The 20977-nt window shown below is 43.8% G+C and overlaps 1 protein-coding gene across 3 annotated transcripts in view; it reads right to left on the reverse strand.

Annotated features, from left to right (window-relative positions):
* The window catches only part of CCKAR (cholecystokinin A receptor), a 106940-nt gene that overhangs the window by 74125 nt on the left and 11838 nt on the right, over positions 1-20977 (reverse strand). For 2 of the 3 annotated variants that reach the window (XM_056555992.1, XM_056555975.1), the window contains exon 3: positions 2162-2236. The exons of the other annotated variant lie outside the window; for it this stretch is intronic. The gene's annotated coding sequence lies outside the window, so the exon portion shown is untranslated. The remainder of the gene's footprint in view (positions 1-2161; positions 2237-20977) is intronic. 3 annotated transcript variants of the gene reach the window in all.

Below are 20977 nucleotides of genomic sequence, written 5' to 3' on the forward strand. Positions count from 1 at the left end.
TCAGATGTCGCTTGATAGTATATGATTTTTTAGTCATTGGATGTACAAAACAGTCACCCCTTAACATCAGAGGGCAATTTTTACAATTCCCACATGGGAAACAACCAGGTTTTAATCTGGAGGCAAGATCAATCTGTTCTTTACCCACGTCTGCCCTAACTAACATGTCACGTAAGTTTTTAGGTCTTTTATATGAAAGCAGAGGTGGTGCATTAAATTCGGGTATTTGTGGAAAGCTGTCTGTAAGAATTTTCCAATGTTTACGAACTGAGGATGCAATTTCATTACTTAGTCCACTATATATAGAAATAAAGGGAATTCGTCTCACTTCACTTTCATCTTTTAGTTTTGGTTGCATAAGTTGTTCTCTAGATATTTCTTTAACCTTATTGTTTTGATTTTTAATAAGTTTATTGGGGTATCCTCGCTTCTTAAATTTATTGCCCATCTCAATCAACCTCTTATCTAATTTTTTAGGATCTTCAACAATTCTTTTAACTCTCATGAGCTGACTACGTGGGAGGGATTTAATCATATTCTTCGGATGTTGGCTCTCATATTGTAATAAATTATTTCTATCCGTTGGTTTTACAAACAAATCGGTTTTAAGTTTGTCACCTTCCTTGTAAACCCATGTGTCCAAGAATTGGACACCAGTGTCTGAGCATGTCATTGTAAATTTAATGTCTGGGTCGATATCATTCAGAAAATCAAAAAATGACTGTAACTCCTCCCTGTTACCACACCAAATCAAAAAAATGTCATCTATATATCTCCACCACTTCAGCACACAGCTGAAGTGGTGGGATATATAGATTTTAGATTCTTCCAGGTCCGCCATAACAATATTTGCATAAGTTGGGGCCATATTTAACCCCATAGCTGTCGCCTTCTTTTGGACATAGAACTTGTCCTCGAACAAGAAATAATTACATGTGAGTATAATTTCAATCAAACCCACAATAAATTCCTTACATTCCTCAGTGTATTCAGTATTTCTAAGTGTCTTAGTTACACTCAGGACACCTCTTTCATGGTTGATACAAGTATAAAGACTAATGACGTCAAAGGACACCAGGTATGCTCCATCTGGTATCCGAAGCTCAGAAATTTTGGTTAAAAAATCAGAGGTGTCCTGAATGTACGACAAATCACTAGTGGCATGATAACGTAGAAGTCTATTCACAAAAATTGATGCTGGACTAAGGATCGATTCACAGCCCGACACTATCGGGCGGCCCGGAGGGCACTTTAAGTTTTTATGGATCTTTGGTAGAATATATATGACAGGTATACGGGGATGTAGTGGTACCAGAAATCTTTGTGTGTCAGCATCAATAATGTCACAAGCAAGAGCATTATCAACTAATCTTTTAAGTCGTGTCCTAATGGGGGGTGTAGGATCTAAGGGTACACAGCAATAGACTTCTTCATCATTTAATTGGCAGTAAATTTCTTCTAAATACATTTGTCGGTCCATAACGCCGATCGCGCCTCCCTTATCGGCAGGTTTTATCACGAGATCGTCGTTATGGACCAAATCATCTAGTATTCTACGTTCATGTGCAGACATATTGTTATGTCCCCAATGGGTAATTCCCTTATGTTTAACACCCCCTTATTAATGGTTATTTAGATTCAGAAGATATATGTAATATATTGAGGACATGTCAGATATTGTATTGTAATTGCACTGTATTGCACTTTATTATTATGTATGTGATTTAGACATTTATTGTATAGATCGCTGTATTTAGCACATATATTTATATTGTTTTGACCAGTGATGTCATTGTCACGCGCTTGTGGGCAGATCTGTACAATTGTGAACCATATATATATGACACATGTTCACTTTCACTGTATGCTTGATAAAGACTCCATTGAGTGAGTCGACACGTAGCACCATATGGGTGAATAAAGGATTTTTTCTTCTTCTTGAAACTGCTGGAGTGCCGCTGTTTGCTTCCTATTGGATTCCTGTTGTTCTCATACCTGTGGTCGAGGTTGGAGCTGGCTGAGCACCCGCATTGACACTTTATAGGCTTGAAGCCTTGTTACGGTGCTCCTTCATCATATTGTTTATTATATATATATATATATATATATATATATATATATATAGATGCAAATCATAAAATGTTGCAGTATCTTGTAATACCTTTTTTATTGGACTAACAGCATTTTGTAGAGACAAGCTTTCGGGATTCCTCTCTTTATCAAGTCCAAAGCAAATCTAAGCTCACAAGCAGAAGACACAGGTTACATCTCACAAATATGCAGGGGTTAAGACAATAGATGTGAAGAATTAACACTAAGATGGGCCATAAATTGTCCTGTTATGGAAACATAGACTAAATAGGTAAGGATGAGAAAAAGGGGGAGGGAGGGGGGAGCAGGGGAGAGACAGGTAATTAGCAGGACATAGTGAGATGCAAAAGAGAATACAGTACAGCACAGGTTATAAGAGAATATAGTACAGCACAGGTTATAAGAGAATACAGTACAGCACAGGTTATAAGAGAATACAGTACAGCACAGGTTATAAGAGAATACAGTACAGCACAGGTTATTATAGAATACAGTACAGCACAGGTTATAATAGAATACAGTACAGCACATGTTATAAGAGAATACAGTACAGCACAGGTTATAAGAAATTTTGATAATGACATAAGAAGCTCAAATCCACATTGAGTCCCCTGTTTTTCAAGTCAAAAACAGTATCATTTTGGCTTCAAATGTCTTTCTCTCTTGTGTGTTTTTGAAGTTCCCTCTCAGTATATATAGTAAATTTGAGTAGCTGTATTAGTCCAGTAATGCAGATGCAAATCAAAAAATGTTGCAGTATCTTGTAATACCTTTTTTTTTGGACTAACAGAATTTTGTAGATACAAGCTTTCGGGATTCCTCCCTTTATCAAGTCCAAAGCAAATCTAAGCTCACAAGCAGAAGACACAGGTTACATCTCACAAATATGCAGGGGTTAAAACAATAGATGTGGAGAATTCACACGAAGATGGGCCATACATTGTCCTGCTATAGGAACAAGACTAAATAGATAAGGATGAGAAAAGGGGGAAGGAGGGGGGAGCAGGGGAGAGACTGGTAATTAGCAGGACATAGTGAGATGCAAAAGAGAATCCAGTATAGTACAGGTTATAAGACATTTTGATAATGAGATAAGAAGCTCAAATCCACATTAAGTCCCCTGTTTTTCGAGTAAAAAAAAAGTATCATTTTAGCTTCAAATGTCTTTCTCTCTTGTGTGTTTTTGAAATTCCCTCTCTGTATCCTGATTGTAAGGTCATGTATGGAGTGGCCTTGTGGTGTCCCGATACCATATCCTATCCGGTACCTGCATGGGTGGGTCCCCTTAGCCAGAGTCCCTAGGACGTCGGGGTCCCCATTGTCTAGTTCACCCCTAGTCACCTCTCATCCAGATAGTTATTGCTCCAATAGCTTACTTGGGAAGCATGTAAATATTATGTAAATGCCCTATAAATAGTTACTTACCTGTCTATAGCGTAGCAGGACCTGCGGGTCACATGGTTAAGTGAACTCTATGGTATTTCTGCTTGAGGACCTTTGGAGGTCCTTGTGACGTAGTCAATCCCATCACTCATTGTAACAGTGAGTGACAGATGTTCGGACCAATCAGATAAGCCCGCGCCACTGCCCATATAAGGGAGCGGCGGCCATGTTCTCGCTCTCTTGTTCCTGTGCAAGCAAGCAAGAAGCATCTGCGCTGCTGAGATCAGTGAGTCTAGGCCTGAACCTTGCGGCGACGGCCGATAACTTCTAAATTCTGAGTTTATCAATCCCCACGCACTCTGCAAGATCACCGGACCTTATCTTTCCCCTAAATCCGGACGGATCTGCAATAATTACCCTAAATCCAGAGACTTTAATTTATTTCAAGGTCCGCAACAATTGTCAGTCATTGAGCTATATAAAGACTGTATTCCTGACACTGTCATTGTTCATTGGATGTACAGCAAGCACTTAAGTAAAGTTACCCAAGTTCAAGTTCAAGTACATTGTGGACCTTCAGTCATTTCATTACATGCACCTGTTGTTTCTAGGAAGGGTGGCTATAGGCCGGAGGATTACCTCAGCATACTAGCCATCAGCCTGGCGTCACCAACTATAGGGTTAACATTAACCCCTAATCTACTGAAACAATACCCCCACTACCAACACCCCCCAAGGGCTACCACAAAGCCTTTTTGGCGTTGCACGAACAGGATACGGGTGTGCGCCTACTGCAGTCGCCATTAGTGAAAGTGTACTCCCCCCCAGAAAAAGAACTTTATTCATGTGCTGTAAACCGTGTTGCTGTGTACAGGAACGGTGCTTGTGGTACACCAAACAAGGGGGCCAAGAGAAAAGTAAGGGGGAGGCGAAAATTCTGTTACAATTAAGATGTGTAAACTGCGCAATGAGTTCATGCTGTGATCCGTTGGTCCGGTCGGCACAGGCGGAGCCGAACTGATGCCGGAAAAGCGCGCGAAGAAAGCCCACTCTGCGCCACGCCCCGCTTCTGGGCGTGGCCACCAAGTTGCTGTGTCGCAGCCAAAAGGGAACTCAAAGATACAGGAGTCATTTCTGGAGGGACCGGATGTCGGGGCTGCACCAACAGTGTCCTTCCTGTCCAGTGCCATTTGGAAGAAGCCCACTATAAAAGACACCATGCAGAGCAACCTCTTCAGTCTGCACGGGGAGCCGGAAAGTACAGACATGGCGGAGAGCAGCGTTCCACGTGGTGAAGTTGGCAAAATGGCACCGGAGACACGGAAAGTTGTGGCAGTCGCAGCCCAACTTTTTCAAGAGCTCGCTGACCATCTGCAGCGGTTGTCATTAGACGAAGAGGGGGCCTGCAATCTTCCCCCACTGCCTGATGATGACGACGATTGGCCAGAAACACCTCCAGCGGAAAGCATAGGGACACCTGGAGGTGCATCACCGGTGAGATTGTCCCCTCACCACAGAACCTGGGGTCGGAGGAGTCTGCTGTGAGTACCCCGCCAGAGGCGGCCTATTCTTCCTCCTCCAGCCCTGAGGTCATTCCTCGATCAAGCTTGCCAAGTGCGCGACCGTGCTCATCAAAATTGCCGCAATGGGTGTTTGGAGATGAGCTGGAGCTGATCGAGTACATGCAAAGAGTACTTCAACCTTTACCTGGGAAACCACTCCCACCAATCCCAACTGCAGAAAGGGAAAGGGCCCGTCAAGAAGCCGGGCTGGCCGAATTGATGGAAAAGCTGAAGGCCCGATACAAAGAACTCTATGCTCCCAAGCACGTGCATTTGCCTTATGAAGAAAGAGTGTGGTATTAAGAGAATACCAAAGAAATGGAGGCATTGTACATCCGTAAATGGGATCAACCCCGAGAAGGGGAGGAGCCATTAGAAAGAAGAAGAGCAACTGTGGCCAAGTTCGACAAGGTCAGAGGTTATGGGACACTCCTTGACTGCCACACTGGGCAGACTATCCTCGTAAACCGGCGAGCAGTGCAAAGGCCATACCTCCATAAGAAGTTCTACCCTTTGGAGGTGGGTGAAATTGTGGAGTACACCCCTGTCCAGAGCCTTCGTGGAGAATGGGCTTCAGCGGTCACCAGACCAACAGCCCCAACACAGCTTCCATTCAAGTATTTTCCATCAACTGATTGGGAGTCCAATCCCTTCAACTTGAGGCCGAAAAGGTCTGCTCCTAAAGCCTCCACCAGCGTACCCAAGGAGGAGGAGCTTCAACAGTCAAGTTTATCATCTTTTATGTGCAGCAAAGAGCCAAGTTCTTCATTTTCTACAGATCGTCGAGAGTCAAGTCCTGCTCAAGTTCAAGAAAGCAGGCCCAAATTGTGGGTACCAAAGACTGTACCTAGGCCCTCTCGGAGCAATGAGAGTTTGCCTCCAGCACAGGTACCAACATATGTACCAAGGCCCTCTTCTGACATGGAGAGTTTGCCTTCTTTCAGGGTACCAACGAAAGAGTCATGGGTCCATCCTGGTTTGGAGATGGTACTCAAGCCCTATTACCCCACTTTGATCCTGGCTAGTAAGCCTATAACCCCTGCTAATGCTGCTTTTCACCACTCCATCCTCACCAATGTGGTATGGCAAAGCTATGTCAATTCTAATCCTGCCCCTGATGTTGGCAGATATAGAGGAACCAAGAGAGGCACTACAAGAGTAAAAAAGAACATCTTCTAAAGAGACTCTAAAGTAATGTCATATTGTTTTTCTGTCTAACCATTTTTGTTTTACAGCAACCAAGTTCAAGAATAGTGCCTAGCAGGAGTGTGCTAAGTTGCTCCAGTTCAAAGTTCAGCAACGTAACCACTAAGCTTGTGCCTGACTATTAAGTCAAGAGACTCCTAGCCTGTAGGAGATTCATTAAGGACTGTACCCGGCTGATTTGTGGTAAAGCCGTGTTTACCTTTCCCTTCCATGAACTCCTAGTGTAGGTGGACTGCTGATCCTTACACGCCAATTTGTATATTTTCTTTGGACTCCTAGTGTAGGTGGACTGCTGATCCTTACACGTCTGCTTTATGTATATACCAGCAGCTTCACAAGAACTCTTATGCTAAATGTTGCACTTATCGGGTGAATGCACCTGAAACATGTTGGAGTGTTGATAAATGTATAGTAAATATGTATATGGTTCTGTACACAGGAAGGTATTCTCGTGTCTGTGTACATAAAAAAATAGGTAAGGTTTGTACATAGAGAAAATAGTCTAATGTCTATGTACATAAAAAGTAAGGTAGAGTTGTACACAGAAAATATCGACATACTGCACGTGTACACTCAACACTAAAAACAACTAATTCTTGTACAGATAAATGTATAAAATGCTAAAGGTGTTTAGTAGGTAACTCAACAGGGGACACCTCGGCTCCTCCGAGGGTAGTATTATTGCTGTCGCCCATCGCTAGCACCTGTCTCAACAAAAATAGTAGGGAGGATTCCCCTTAAAATAGTACTTGCACACATAGTACTCTAGATTGCTAACTTAAATGTACTACCTCAAGTTTCTCTAGTACATACATCAAAACAAATATCTCACTTAAGAAAACACTTAGGAATTGTAGCATATTAATACCCAATTCCTGCCACAGTTAGGTACACTTCTTCTTCTCCTTCATTGCGTGTGTGAGATGCTCTGCCTGGCCAGTAGGTGCTCTTGCTAATATAGAATTAAACACGTAATTCTAAGAATAACCTAGTTAGGTTGTTTTTGAAAGTGCTCTAGGGATAAGTAGCGTGTAGCCGATAAACCCTTGCAGCCACCCTTACTGTGACCTAGCTTCCGGCTAGCCAGTAAAACCTTATGTGTACTTACAGGTAACTTATTGTTGGCAAAGAAATAAAATGTGTGAGATAATAAAATTGTCTAGTCAGCTTGACACTAAAGGTATATAGAGCTGAACTAATGTCTAGATAGTCTCATGTATAGAGAGTTATATTAATGTTCAGTTTAGCCTCCAAGAATGTGTAGAGAGCTAATAAACTATATGTCAGATAGCAGCCTAATTGTCTAGTAAGCTTAGAATTTATAGTAAGCTTAATGAAAATGTCTAAGAAGCTAGAAACTAAAGGATAGATAGCTTCGTTAAGGTCTAGATAGCATTTATGTCTAGATAGCACCAACATTTAGATAGATTTCTATTGTCTAGTCCAGATACTAGTAAGAGTATCAGAGAATGTAAATGTGTTCAAGGTTTACTTAGGATGTATAGCAAATTATAGATCATCCTGTTCTAGTCCTAGTCCCTCTGTCATAGGGGACAGACGTCGAGGTCGACTTATCTTAAGTAAGGGGGTTTGTGGTGTCCAGGTACCGTATCCTATCCGGTACCTGTGTGGGTCCCCTTAGCCGGAGTCCCTAGGATGTCGGGGTCCCCATTGTCTAGTTCACCCCTAGTCATCTCTCATCCAGATAGTTATTGCTCAAATAGCTTACTTGGGAAGCATGTAAATATTATGTAAATGCCCTATAAATAGTTACTTACCTGTCTATAGCATAGCAGGACCTGCGGGTCACGTGGTTAAGTGAACTCTATGGTATTTCTGCTTGAGGACCTTTGGAGGTCTTTGTGATGTAGTCAATCCCATCACTCATTGTAACAGTGAGTGACCAATGTTCGGACCAATCAGATTAGCCCCACCCCTACCCATATAAGGGAGCGGCGGCCATGTTCTCGCTCTCTTGTTCCTGTGCAAGCAAGCAAGAAGCATCTGCGCTGCTGAGATCAGTGAGTCTAGGCCTGAACCTTGCGGCGACGGCCGATAACTTCTAAATTCTGAGTGTATCAATCCGCACGCACTCTGGAAGATCACCGAACCTTATCTATCCCCTAAATCCGGACGGATCTGCAATAATTACCCTAAATCCAGAGACTTTAATTTATTTCAAGGTCCGCAACAATTGTCAGTCATTGAGCTATATAAAGACTGTATTCCTGACACTGTCATTGTTCATTGGATGTACAGCAAGCACTTAAGTAAAGTTACCCAAGTTCAAGTACATTGTGGACCTTCAGTCATTTCATTACATGCACCTGTCGTTTCTGGGAAGGGCAGCGATAGGCCGGAGGATTACCTCAGCATACTAGCCCTCAGCCTGGTGTCATCAACTATAGGGTCAACATTAACCCCTCATCTACTGAAACAATACCCCCACTACCAACACCCCCCAAGGGCTACCCACAGCCTGTTTTGGTAAAATGATGTCCAACTGGGGTGCAGAAGTCCTTTTCTTTAAAGCGGTTGATGGAATGTCTGTGTAGATTCATCCTTTCGTTGAGTTTCCGGCTGGTTTCACCAATGTAGCATCCCATGTCACACTTAGTGTGAATTCTCCACATCTATTGTCTTAACCCCTGCATATTTGTGAGATGTAACCTGTGTATTCTGCTTGTAAGCTTAGATTTGCTTTGGACTTGATAAAGGGAGGAATCCCGAAAGCTTGTCTCTACAAAATTCTGTTAGTCCAATATAAAGGTATTGCAAAATACTGCAACATTTTTTGATTTGCATCTATATATATATATATATATATATATATATATATATATATATATATATAATAATTGCCTTGCAGTTTCTGACATTGTTCACTTGTATAGCTTTAGATCATGCTTTTTTTCTTCTTTGAGTAGTATAGATAGGTGAAAGATAAAGCTTTCCTTTGTACCGTATTTATATGCTTGTCAAAAAGGTCAAAAGAATAATTTGTGCTATCAATTCTTTATTCTTAGAATTGATTTTAGGAAAGACTCTCTGGTTCGAAGGGTTGTCTAGAGAATATATATATATATGGCAGAGTTGGTATAAAAAAAGAAGACGTGATACTCACCTACCCCCATCCTACTGACACCTCCCATACCCCACCACTGCTTCTTCCTAGTTACATTGAGACATCATTCCTGCAGGAGCTGCCCCCACTCAGCCAATCACCACAATGGTGTCCACAATGACAGGCTAGGCAGGCAACTCTTGCAGTAAAGGAACCAGTAAGATTCCATGACGAATGGGGAGACGCCAATACTGCAGCTGCAGGGATGGAGGTAGGTGAGTATTAATTCTTTTATACTTTAACTTTTATGTAGCCTCATACCATATATTTAATAACAAATCCCTTTTTGCAATATCAGGGTTATTGTTTATTAGTGTGCAATATTGGGGATACCCATTGTCTAGGACCCCTGTATATTATATTGGCATGTCACTTGTTGTTCCCCCACTTTTATGTATGTATTTTAAATGTCTTGTGCATGTGTGTAAACTTTTATGGGATTAATTGGGGTCACTTATTTTTGTCTTTATATTTTGTTTTAATTCATTTAATAAAGGTATATTTTTAAATAGATTCCAGTATATTCTTTTGTGTAAAGGTGGGGTCTATTTGATAGGTTGATACATTTTGTTGGTTTGTTCCCACACAAGTTTTTGTACCTCAAAATGGGTCTCTATGTACGTAGGTTGAATAGTTTCTTTAAAATGAATGGAGCTAAGTTGCAATACCACACACAACCTGAGGGCAGGTGTAGTTTTTTTTTTTTTTTCAAGGAAACTATCTCTGTTTTTGTATTCCTGAATATATATATATATATATATATATATATATATATGTTCTTCAATGTAATAAACATAGTCTTCTAGTGACTGAAAAGTATAATTAAAAAGAAACAGACCAAACATATTCATTATTAGACTATGTCCGATTCATTAAAGTGAATGGGCCCACTGTGGGTACATCACAGTATACTGACATATACTAATATACTATACTCTTTTTTGAATGTGAATCCAGCTTATTACATCATGAAATTCAGTGTAAGAATTTTAGAGGAACACAGATGTACTGTATGAGTTCATGACAGTCCATGGGCATATTAATAACAATCAGATTGTCACGATTCGGCTTACAGGTAGTGGATCCTCTGTGTCAGCGAGGGATTGGCGTGGACCGTGCTAGTGGACCGGTTCTAAGAGGCTACTGGTGTTCACCAGAGCCCGCCGCAAAGCGGGATGGTCTTGCTGCGGCAGTAGCAACCAGGTCGTATCCACTAGCAACGGCTCAACCTCGCTGACTGCTGAGAAGGCGTGGGACAGAAGGACTAGGCAGAGGCAAGGTCAGACGTAGCAGAAGGTCGGGGCAGGCGGCAAGGTTCGTAGTCAAGATGGATAGCAGAAGTTCAGGTAACACAGGCTTTGGACACACTAAACGCTTTCACTGGCACAAGGCAACAAGATCCGGCAAGGGAGTGCAGGGGCAGTGAGCAGATATAGTCTGGGAGCAGGTGGAAGCCAATTAAGCTAATTGGGCCAGGCACCAATCATTGGTGCACTGGCCCTTTAAGTCTCAGAGAGCTGGCGCACGCGCGCCCTAGAGAGCGGAGCCGCGCGCGCCAGCACATGACAGCAGGGGACCGGGACTGGTAAGTGACCTGGGATGCGATTCGCGAGCGGGCGCGTCCCGCTGTGCGAATCGCATCCCCAACGGCCATGACAGTGCAGCGCTCCCGGTCAGCGGGACTGACCGGGGCGCTGCAGGGAGAGAGACGCCATGAGCGCTCCGGGGAGGAGCGGGGACCCGGAGCGCTAGGCGTAACACAGATAAAACAAAATTGTAATACACCTATAGTTAAAAATGATTGCATGATTTTATGCAAGTGTATTTTGTATCCATATTGCATCTATTATATTATGTTTGTAACAGGGACGTGCACAGACATTTTGAAGGGCAGGGGCTCAAGTAAAAAAAGAGGGCACTTTTCATAATTTAAAAAACGTCTGCCAGACTTAATGGGCTGCGGCCCAGGGACACAGTGGACTCCCACCGGGCCTACTCGACATTCCTATCCCCCATAAAAGTTGGTGTTTTGTAAAATCGAGTCAAGAACAGTTTCTATGAAGGTCTGCCATGTGTATATACACTTTGGCTGTGCTGTCAGTCTTATTTACAGAAAACATGTGACAGCTGCCCTATAATATACTGTATTATGGAGGAGATTTATACAAAACCTGTGCAGAGAAAGAGCGGTGCAGTCGCCCATAGCAACCAATCAGATCATTTTGCAGAGGGCTTTTCATCTGCAAAGGTTATACTAAATCACCCCGTATATATGCCCCGGTCTGAGGTCTATATGACAGAACCCATCACCAATCACCCAGCACCCATCACCCAGCACTCATCACCCATCCCCAATCACCCAGCTCCCATCACCCATCCCCAATCACCAATCACCCAGCACCCATCACCCATCCCCAATCACCCAGCACCAATCACCCAGCACCCATCACCAATCACCCAGCACCCATCCCCAATCACCCATCACCAATCACCCACCTTATGCAGGAATCTCCACACAGCTCTGGTTCTTACACTGAAGAGATGGACACCACACAAATATATGCTTACATTCTACAATATACTAGAGTTGGCCAAAAAAAGAATTATAAATATACAAAGATGGCCAGACATAGCACAGCATACAGGATGGAGGCATGGAAGCTCAGCCTCCATTGCACACAAGACTGACTCCGCATACTAGCAATGTGGGGCAATACCTAGAAAATGGAAAGACCAATTTTTGTATACATGCACTGTAACCTAGTGTATTGGGTTTAGTGTGAGTAAACAGCCTGTCAGTTTCCCTTTAATTATCCCCTTAAGGACTCAGGGTTTTTCAGTTTTTGCACTTTCGTTTTTTCCTCCTTACCTTTAAAAAATCATAACCCTTTCAATTTTCCACCTAAAAATCCATATTATGGCTTATTTTTTGCGTTGCCAATTCTACTTTGCAGTGACATTAGTCATTTTACCCAAAAATGCACGAAAAAACGGGGGAAAAAATCATTGTGCGACAAAATCGAAGAAAAAAACCCATTTTGTAACTTTTGGGGGCTTCCGTTTCTACGCAGTGCATATTTCGGTAACAATGATGATGCCTTATCATTATTCTGTAGGTCCATACGGTTAAAATGATACCCTACTTATATAGGTTTGATTTTGTCGCACTTCTGGAAAAAATCATAACTACATGCAGGAAAATGTATACGTTTAAAAATGTCATCTTCTGACCCCTATAACTTTTTTATTTTTCCACGTACAGGGCGGTATGAGGACTCATTTTTTGCGCCGTGATCTGAAGCTTTTATTGGTATAATTTTTTTTTTGATCGGACTTTTTGATCACTTTTTATTAATTTTTTAATGGTATAAAAAGTGACCAAAATACGCTTTTTTGGACTTTGGAATTTTTTTGCGCGCACGCCATTGACCATGCGGTTTAATTAATGATATATTTTTATAGTTCGGACATTTACGCACGCGGCTATACCACATATGTTTATTTTTATTTATTTTTTACACTGTTTTATTTTTTTTATGGGAAAAGGGGGGTGATTCAAACTTTTATTAGGGAAGGGGTTAAATGACCTTTATTAACACTTTTTTTTTTTTTTTTTTTGCAGTGTTATAGGTCCCATAGGGACCTATAACACTGCACACACTGATCTTCTACACAGATCACAGGCGTGTATTAACACGCCTGTGATCAGTGTTATCGGCGCTTGACTGCTCCTGGCTGGATCTCAGGCACGGAGCAGTCATTCGCCGATCGGACACCAAGGAGGCAGGTAAGGGCCCTCCCGGTGTCCTGCAAGCTGTTCGGGACGCCGCGATTTCACCGCGGCGGTCCCGAACAGCCCGACTGAGCAGCCGGGTCACTTTCAGTTTCGCTTTAGAAGCGGCGGTCATCTTTGACCGCCGCTTCTAAAGGGTTAATACCACACATCGCCGCGATCGGGTCCCGGCCGCGGGTCCCGGCCGTTGATGAGCGCCGGGACCGACGCGATATAATGCGGGATCGCGGCGCGATCCCGCTTCATATCGCGGGAGCCGGCGTAGGACGTAAATACCGTACCCCCCTTAATTCTCTATATACTGTGCCACCATTCATCTATTAATTCCCTATATACTGTGCCACCATTAATGAACTATATACTGTGCCACTATTATTTAACTATACTGTGCCACCACTAAGGGTGCGTTCACACGTGCGTATTTTCTGCTGCAGATCTGCTGCAGATTTGCTTTAGCAGATTTCTCTTCCCATTGTCAATAGGAAGCAAAATCTGCAGCAGCAAAATCTGCAGCAGATCTGCAGCAAAAATAGGCACATGTGAACGCACCCTAAGGATCTATACACAGTGCCAGGATACATAAAAAAATATAATGTTCCAATATAATGAAATATATACTGTGCTTCCATAAATTCCCTATATACTGTGCTTTCATTTAAGTGCTTACATTCCTCCAATAATTCCCTAATGATGTGCTTCATACAATCACTCACAGATATATACACACACATACATAGATTCACTTGCTCATATATATATACACACACATACATACATACACATATACATATATTCACTTGCTCATATATATATACACACACACATATACATACATACACACATGCATAGATTCACTTGCTCATGTATATACACATATACATAGATTCACTTGCTCATATATATACACACACACATACATACATACACACATACAAAGATTCACTTGCTCACATATATAGGCACATACATAGAGATACACACACAAACACACATGTATACACCTCACACTGACATACAGTCACTCAATATATACACAGTCACTTACACTAAGGCCCCAGCCATCCCTCTTTGCACAGGCACATACATAGAGATACACACACACACACACACACATATATATATATATATACACATCATACACACACACTGACATACAATCACTCACATATATACACAGTCACTTACACTAAGGCCCCAGCCATCCTTCTCTGCACAGGCACATACATAGAGATACACACACACATATGTATACATACACACACACTGACATATAATCACTCACATATATTTACAGTCACTTACAGTAAGGGCTGCATAGACTGAAGTTTGTGGCCGGACATGTTGTGGGCGGGACTTCTCTCTGCCTCCTCTGCTCCTGTCTCCTCCGTGTGGAGAGAAGCAAAGAAATGGCAGATAATGACAGGGTGAGTGGCGCCCCCTTGCTGCAGGGAGGGCACAGCACCCTCCATTAAACCACATACAAATCTCCCCAGCAATGGATCCTTTTTACTTCACCTGTCACCCTGAGTCTGCAGCTCCTTTTGTGAGGGCACTAGAGGGGCAGGTGAGGAAAAGGGCAGGGGCTCCAGCCCCCTTTCACTCCTACGTGTGCACGTCCCTGGTTTGTAATAAAGAGCTAATGAGATTCTATGAGGATACTCAGCTGGATACAGAACATACATCTGTACTTTTAAAAGAGCATTCACTATGTTTTGTGGATCGAAAATGTTCATTGTCTATAGAGAGTGATTAGAATAGAGATGTTTCTGTATGTGAGCAGTATTTAATCAGGATACCAGCTGACCAGTGTTACTGATCACTAATATTGATGCAATAATGATGACATACTGATGCAACTTTATGTGTCATTCATCCATATTGAAGACTCTGCCAGGTCTCTTTCAGGTCTCTTATCTGAGGGCAGCAAAGTGTTATTTTTATAAACTATACCGTATATAAAAGGTTATCTATATCCAGACAGGACTCAAAGACAGAGCAGAATATAAACAGTCTTCTACAAATACTGCATCAAATCACAGAAAATATATATCCTTGAGATCTACAATGCTATTTTATGGTGCTATTGCATGGGGAGCCTTATTCTGCTTATCAGTCGGGGTCCCAACTGATTGCACAGACCCCTATTGATATAGCATTTATCACCTATCCGGTTTTATATACTGTATATACACTGCTCAAAAAAATGAAGGGAACACATAAGATAACACATCCTAGATCTGAATGAATGAAGTAATCATATGAAATACTTTCATCTTTACATATCTGAATGTGCTGACAACAAAATCACATAAAAATTATCAATGGAAATCAAATTTATCAACCCATGGACGTCTGGATATGGAGTCACACTCAAAATCAAAGTGGAAAACCACACTACAGGCTGATCCAACTTTGATGTAATGTCCTTAAGTCAAAATGAGGCTTAGTAGTGTGTGTGGCCTTCACTTGCCCGTATGACCTCCCTACAATGCCTGGGCATGCTCCTGATGAGGTGGCGGATGGTCTCCTAAGGGATGTCCTCCCAGACCTGTACTAAAGCAACTTCTGCCAGTCTGTGGTACAATGTGGCGTTGGTGGATGGAGTGAGACATGATGTCCCAGATGTGCTCAATCGGATTCAGGTCTGGGGAATGGGCGGGCCAGTCCATAGCATCAATGCCTTCTTCTTGCAGGAACTGCTGACCCACTCCAGCCACATTAGGTCTAGCATTGTCTTGCATTAGGAGGAGCCCAGGGCCAACTGCACCAGCATATGGTCTCACAAGGGGTCTGAGGATCTCAGGCAGTGGCAGTCAGGCTACCTCTGGCAAGCACATGGAGGGCTGTGCGGCCCCCCCCAAAGAAATGCCACCCGCACCATTACTGACCCCTCGCCAAACCGGTCATGCTGGAGGATGTTGCAGGCAGCAGAGCATTCTCCACGGCATCACCAGACTCTGTCACGTCTGTCACATGTGCTCAGTGTGAACCTGCTTTCATCTGTGAAGAGCACAGGGTGCCAGTGGCGAATTTGTCAATCTGGGTGTACTCTGGCAAGCGCCAAACATCCTGCACGGTGTTGGGCTGTAAGCACAACCCCCACCTGTGGATGTCGGGCCCTGATACCACCCTCATGGAGTCTGTTTCTGACCATTTGAGTGGACACATGCACATGTGTGGCCTTCTGGAGCTCTGGCAGTGCTCCTACTGCTCCTCCTTGCACAAAGGCGGAGTTAGCGGTCCTGCTTCTGGGTTGTTGCCCTCCTACAGCCTCCTACACGTCTCCTGATGTACTGGCCTGTCTCCTGGTAGCGCCTCCATGCTCTGGACACTATGCTGTCAGACACAGCTAATCTTCTTGCCACAGCTCGCATTGATGTGCCATCCTGGATGAGCTGCACTACCTGAGCCACTTGTGTGGGTCGTAGACTCCATCTCATGCTACCACTAGAGTTAAAGCACCGCCAGCATTCAAAAGTGACCAAAACATCAGCCAGGAAGCATAGGAACCGAGAAGTGGTCTGTGGTCACCACCTGCATAACAACTCCTTAATTGCCTATAATTACCACCTGTTTTCTGTTCTATTTGCACAACAGCATGTGAAATTGATTGTCAATCAGTGTTGCTTCCTGAGTGCTCAGTGTGATTTCACATAAGTGTGATTGACTTGGAGTTGCATTTTGTTGTTTAAGTATATCCATATCTATCTATCTATCAATATATATATATATATATATATATATATATATATATATATATACATATAGACATATGTGTGGTCAGGATATATTGATAACAAGTGAACTAACAATTACCTATATGAGCCTGAAGTGTGCCTGCCCAGCCGTATAGGGTAATCCTAAAGAAGGGGACACCCACTGTAGGAATTAGAATAAAAAACAGGAGGGTGGATGAGGGAACCAAAATTCTGACAGTGGCCCTGCAAAGGTTTACTGCCGTATTAGAAAGTGCTGACCCCTCCCACAAGTTGGGTTAACCCTTACTTGTGGTCAGGTTATATCGTTAATGAGTAAACTAACAATTACCTATGTGAACCTATCAGCCTGAAGGGTGCCAGCCCGGCCGTATAGGGTAATCCCAAAAAAGGGGGAACAACACAACATGTGAGGAAAATATTTATTAAACAGAAACAAATTACAAACAAGCCAACCATTCGAAAGCTTGGGCCATTTCAGCTCGAGGATATGGAATATACCTCTGGAAGCACGGAGACTTCCAATGACCCAGCTTTCTAATAATATGCGAAGGTACAGCATGTCTGGAGGCAAATGATGCAGCCCCTATTCTAAAGGAGTGGCTAGACACCTAGGATTAATAACAGTACAATGTACAACAGGCTAGAGTTCTGACATGCTTAACAAATTCTTCTGAAGTGATCGGGTTTACAGGGAAAGGTAACAATGGAGAATCTAAGGGTTTGCCTGCAAGCAAACCTAACAAATCTGAGAGAACTTTAACGGGACACCAGAGGATACCCGAGGGAAAGAACAACACTTTCGACCCCTTGAGCAGCTGCGTTTTAGAGGTACCGATATATAACCTAAACCCTGACCCTTGCTTAGTGAGGTGTTTTTTCAGTAATATTTGTGATTGGTAAGTGGTTTTAGTTTGCAGAAACCGGGGCTCTGGACGGAGATTTAGGGGATTCTAACTTAAGAATACCTTTCACCTGATAGAAGCTAAACAGAGAGGGCGAACTTGGATTACTAAGTGATACGTAATGTTGGATACCCACCAAGTATAAGCCAATAGTGCTATGGGCCAATTTGAGGGAAGAGTGGCGAAAGGAAATATATGCTAAAATAAACCTGGTGTCTAGGGGACCGTGGCCCAGATGCTGCTGTTGGAACCTGAGAAATTAATCCCTCGCCACGTTGTAAGCCCTAGCCGTGTTGCTAGTGAATGACCTGTTAATTAAGGCGACAGCCCCGGAGAAATTGTAATAAGTATCTCCGCAGCCAGACATGCTGACGGCAGGCGCACTCCTACCCTGTCACTCCGTGCTGTACCCGGCACTGGCGGCACTGCCACGAGCGTGTCGGTCTGTGGCCGTACTCTTCCAGCCTCGTTCCCGACACCTCCACTCTCTCTCACTCTCCTAGGGTGCGCGCACACTGGCTCTCTAAAATTTAATGGGCCAGAGCATCGATAATTGGTTTCTGTCGGGCGCTGACCCTATGAGTGTTCCACACTTCCCATTGACCCCTGCCATATCTTTGTGCCTTCTAGCGTAAGAGAAAGCATTTACAAGTTGTTTCTGCTTTACCATGTACCAGTACCGTTTGCTAAGTTTCCTGACCACTCATCTCGCTGCCTGCCCTGACCTTCCTGCCAGTCCACTGACTCTGAGTTTCCATTACCATCTCGCTTTACCTCGGCCACCACTGTGAGCTAGTTGTACCAGGGGTAGCGACCTGGGAGTCGCCTGCCTCAGCAAATTCATCCCACCTTGCGGTGGGCTCTGGTGAAAGCCAGCGACTCCTTAGACTCCACTCCCTGATGCGGCTTTCTTCAGTGGTACAGCCTATTCACTACTCCAGCCGTGTTACGCCGAGCGCTCCGGGTCCCCGCTCCTCCCCAGAGCGCTCGCAGCGTCCTCTCATTCACAGCGCCCCGGTCAGACCTGCTGACCGGGTGTGCTGCGATATTACTCCCAGCCGGGATGCGATTCCCGACGCGGGATGCGCCCGCTCGCGATGCGCATCCCGGCTCCCGTACCTGACCCGTTCCCCGTCTGTGTTGTCCCGGCGCGCGCGGCCCCGCTCCTTAGGGCGCGCGCGCGCCAGGTCTCTGCAATTTAAAGGGCCACTGCGCCACTGATTGGCGCAGCAGGCCTAATCAGTATCATCACCTGTGCACTCCCTACTTATACCTCACTTCCCCTGCACTCCCTCGCCGGATCTTGTTGCCATTGTGCCAGTGAAAGCGTTTCCTTGTGTGTTCCTAGCCTGTGTTCCAAACCTCCTGCCGTTGCCCCTGACTACGATCCTTGCTGCCTGCCCTGACCTTCTGCTACGTCCGACCTTGCTCTTGTCTACTCCCTTGTACCGCGCTTATCTCAGCAGTCAGAGAGGTTGAGCCGTTGCCGGTGGATACGACCTGGTTGCTACCGCCGCTGCAAGACCATCCCGCTTTGCGGCGGGCTCTGATGAATACCAGTAGCAACTTAGAACCGGTCCACCAACACGGTCCATGCCAATCCCTCTCTGGCACAGAGGATCCACCTCCAGCCAGCCGAATCGTGACAAGCCGTTACAGAAATTATCCTTTAATCCAACATCAGAGAAGCAAACTGAGGTGCTGTAGTAGCCTGCTGGTCTTCCTCCGTCATCACCTGACGAAACACCTGGAAACTTAAATGAGACAGAGCATCAGAAGTCCCGTTCTATTTCCCTTTGATAAAAATGCCCTCAATATGAAACTTGTAGTATAGAGCAATGTGAGTTTATCTCCTGAGAAAGGACATGATGACTATTGACTTAGACCTACCCTTACAGATCACATCCCTAGCAGTCATTTTGTCAGTAAAGAAATCTACCATCTTACCTTCCCACAAATGCTCCCAGGTTTGGGCTGCTGCTTCAATAGGGACAATTTCAAATAGAGTAGATGTCCTAGAGAACTCAGGGAGGGCTAGAGCTTCTTCAGGCCGGACCTGTGCCAGCAAGTGAGTGGCAAATATAGCTGCATACCCGACCGAAACCGCAGTGTCCATGAAGATTACTGGGGAGGACTGAGAAGCCTTGGGAATGAACATTGACATTCCAATGAGCAAGATATTGATCCCACATGACAAGGTTAGCCCGAGCAGCTTGATCCAGAGCGACCGGGAAATCTGCCTCTGGGGCAGACGACAACAGTGCCAAAAGTCTAGAAACAAAGGCTCTGCCCTGAGGGATAACTCTCATGGTGAAATTCAACATACCCAGGAGGCTCTGAAGCTGCTGCCTAGTAGACTCTACGGATAAGACCAGACAATGGATAACAGATCTAATACGTACCAACTTATCTAGTGACAACCTAGCATTCATGTCTATCAAGTCTTACACAACCCCCAAAAAAGTAAGAGATTTAGAAGGGCCTTCAACATTATTTTGGGCCACGGGGACATTCAGACTGCGGAATATGTATGTGAGTACCCAAAACTATTAAACGAGCTAAGTGGTGAGCTAGCAAGACTGTTAACAGATTTATTTAACCAATCACTGGTAACAGGAGTTGTCCCAGAAGATTGGAAATTAGCAAATGCTGTGACCATTCACAAGAAAGGTAGTAGAGAGAAATCAAGCAACTATAGGCCAGTAAGTCTGACTTCAATAGTGGGAAAATTAATGGAAACCCTACTAAAGGATAGGATCGTAGAACATCTAAAATACCATGGATTGCAAGATGAAAAACAACATGGGTTTACTTCAGGGAGATCATGTCAAACAAATCTTATTAATTTTTTTGACTGGGTGACTAAAATAATGGGTGCGGAGGGGCAGTAGATATCGCATATCTAGATTTTAGTAAGGCCTTTGACACTGTCCCACATAGTTGACTTATCAATAAACTACAGTCATTGAGCCTGGACTCCCATATTGTTGAGTGGATTAGGCAGTGGCTGACAGACAACAGAGGGCTGTAGTCAATGGCGTATATTCAGAGAAAGGTCTTATTACCAGTGGGGTACCTCAGGGATCTGTACTGGGACCAATTTTGTTAAATATCTTCATTAGCGATATCGCAAAAGGTCTCGATGGTAAGGTATGTCTTTTTGCTGATGAGACAAAAATATTTAACAGGGTTGATGT

The sequence above is a fragment of the Hyla sarda genome, chromosome 1, assembly GCF_029499605.1.
Source record: "Hyla sarda isolate aHylSar1 chromosome 1, aHylSar1.hap1, whole genome shotgun sequence".
Classification (NCBI taxonomy): Eukaryota; Metazoa; Chordata; class Amphibia; order Anura; family Hylidae; genus Hyla; species Hyla sarda.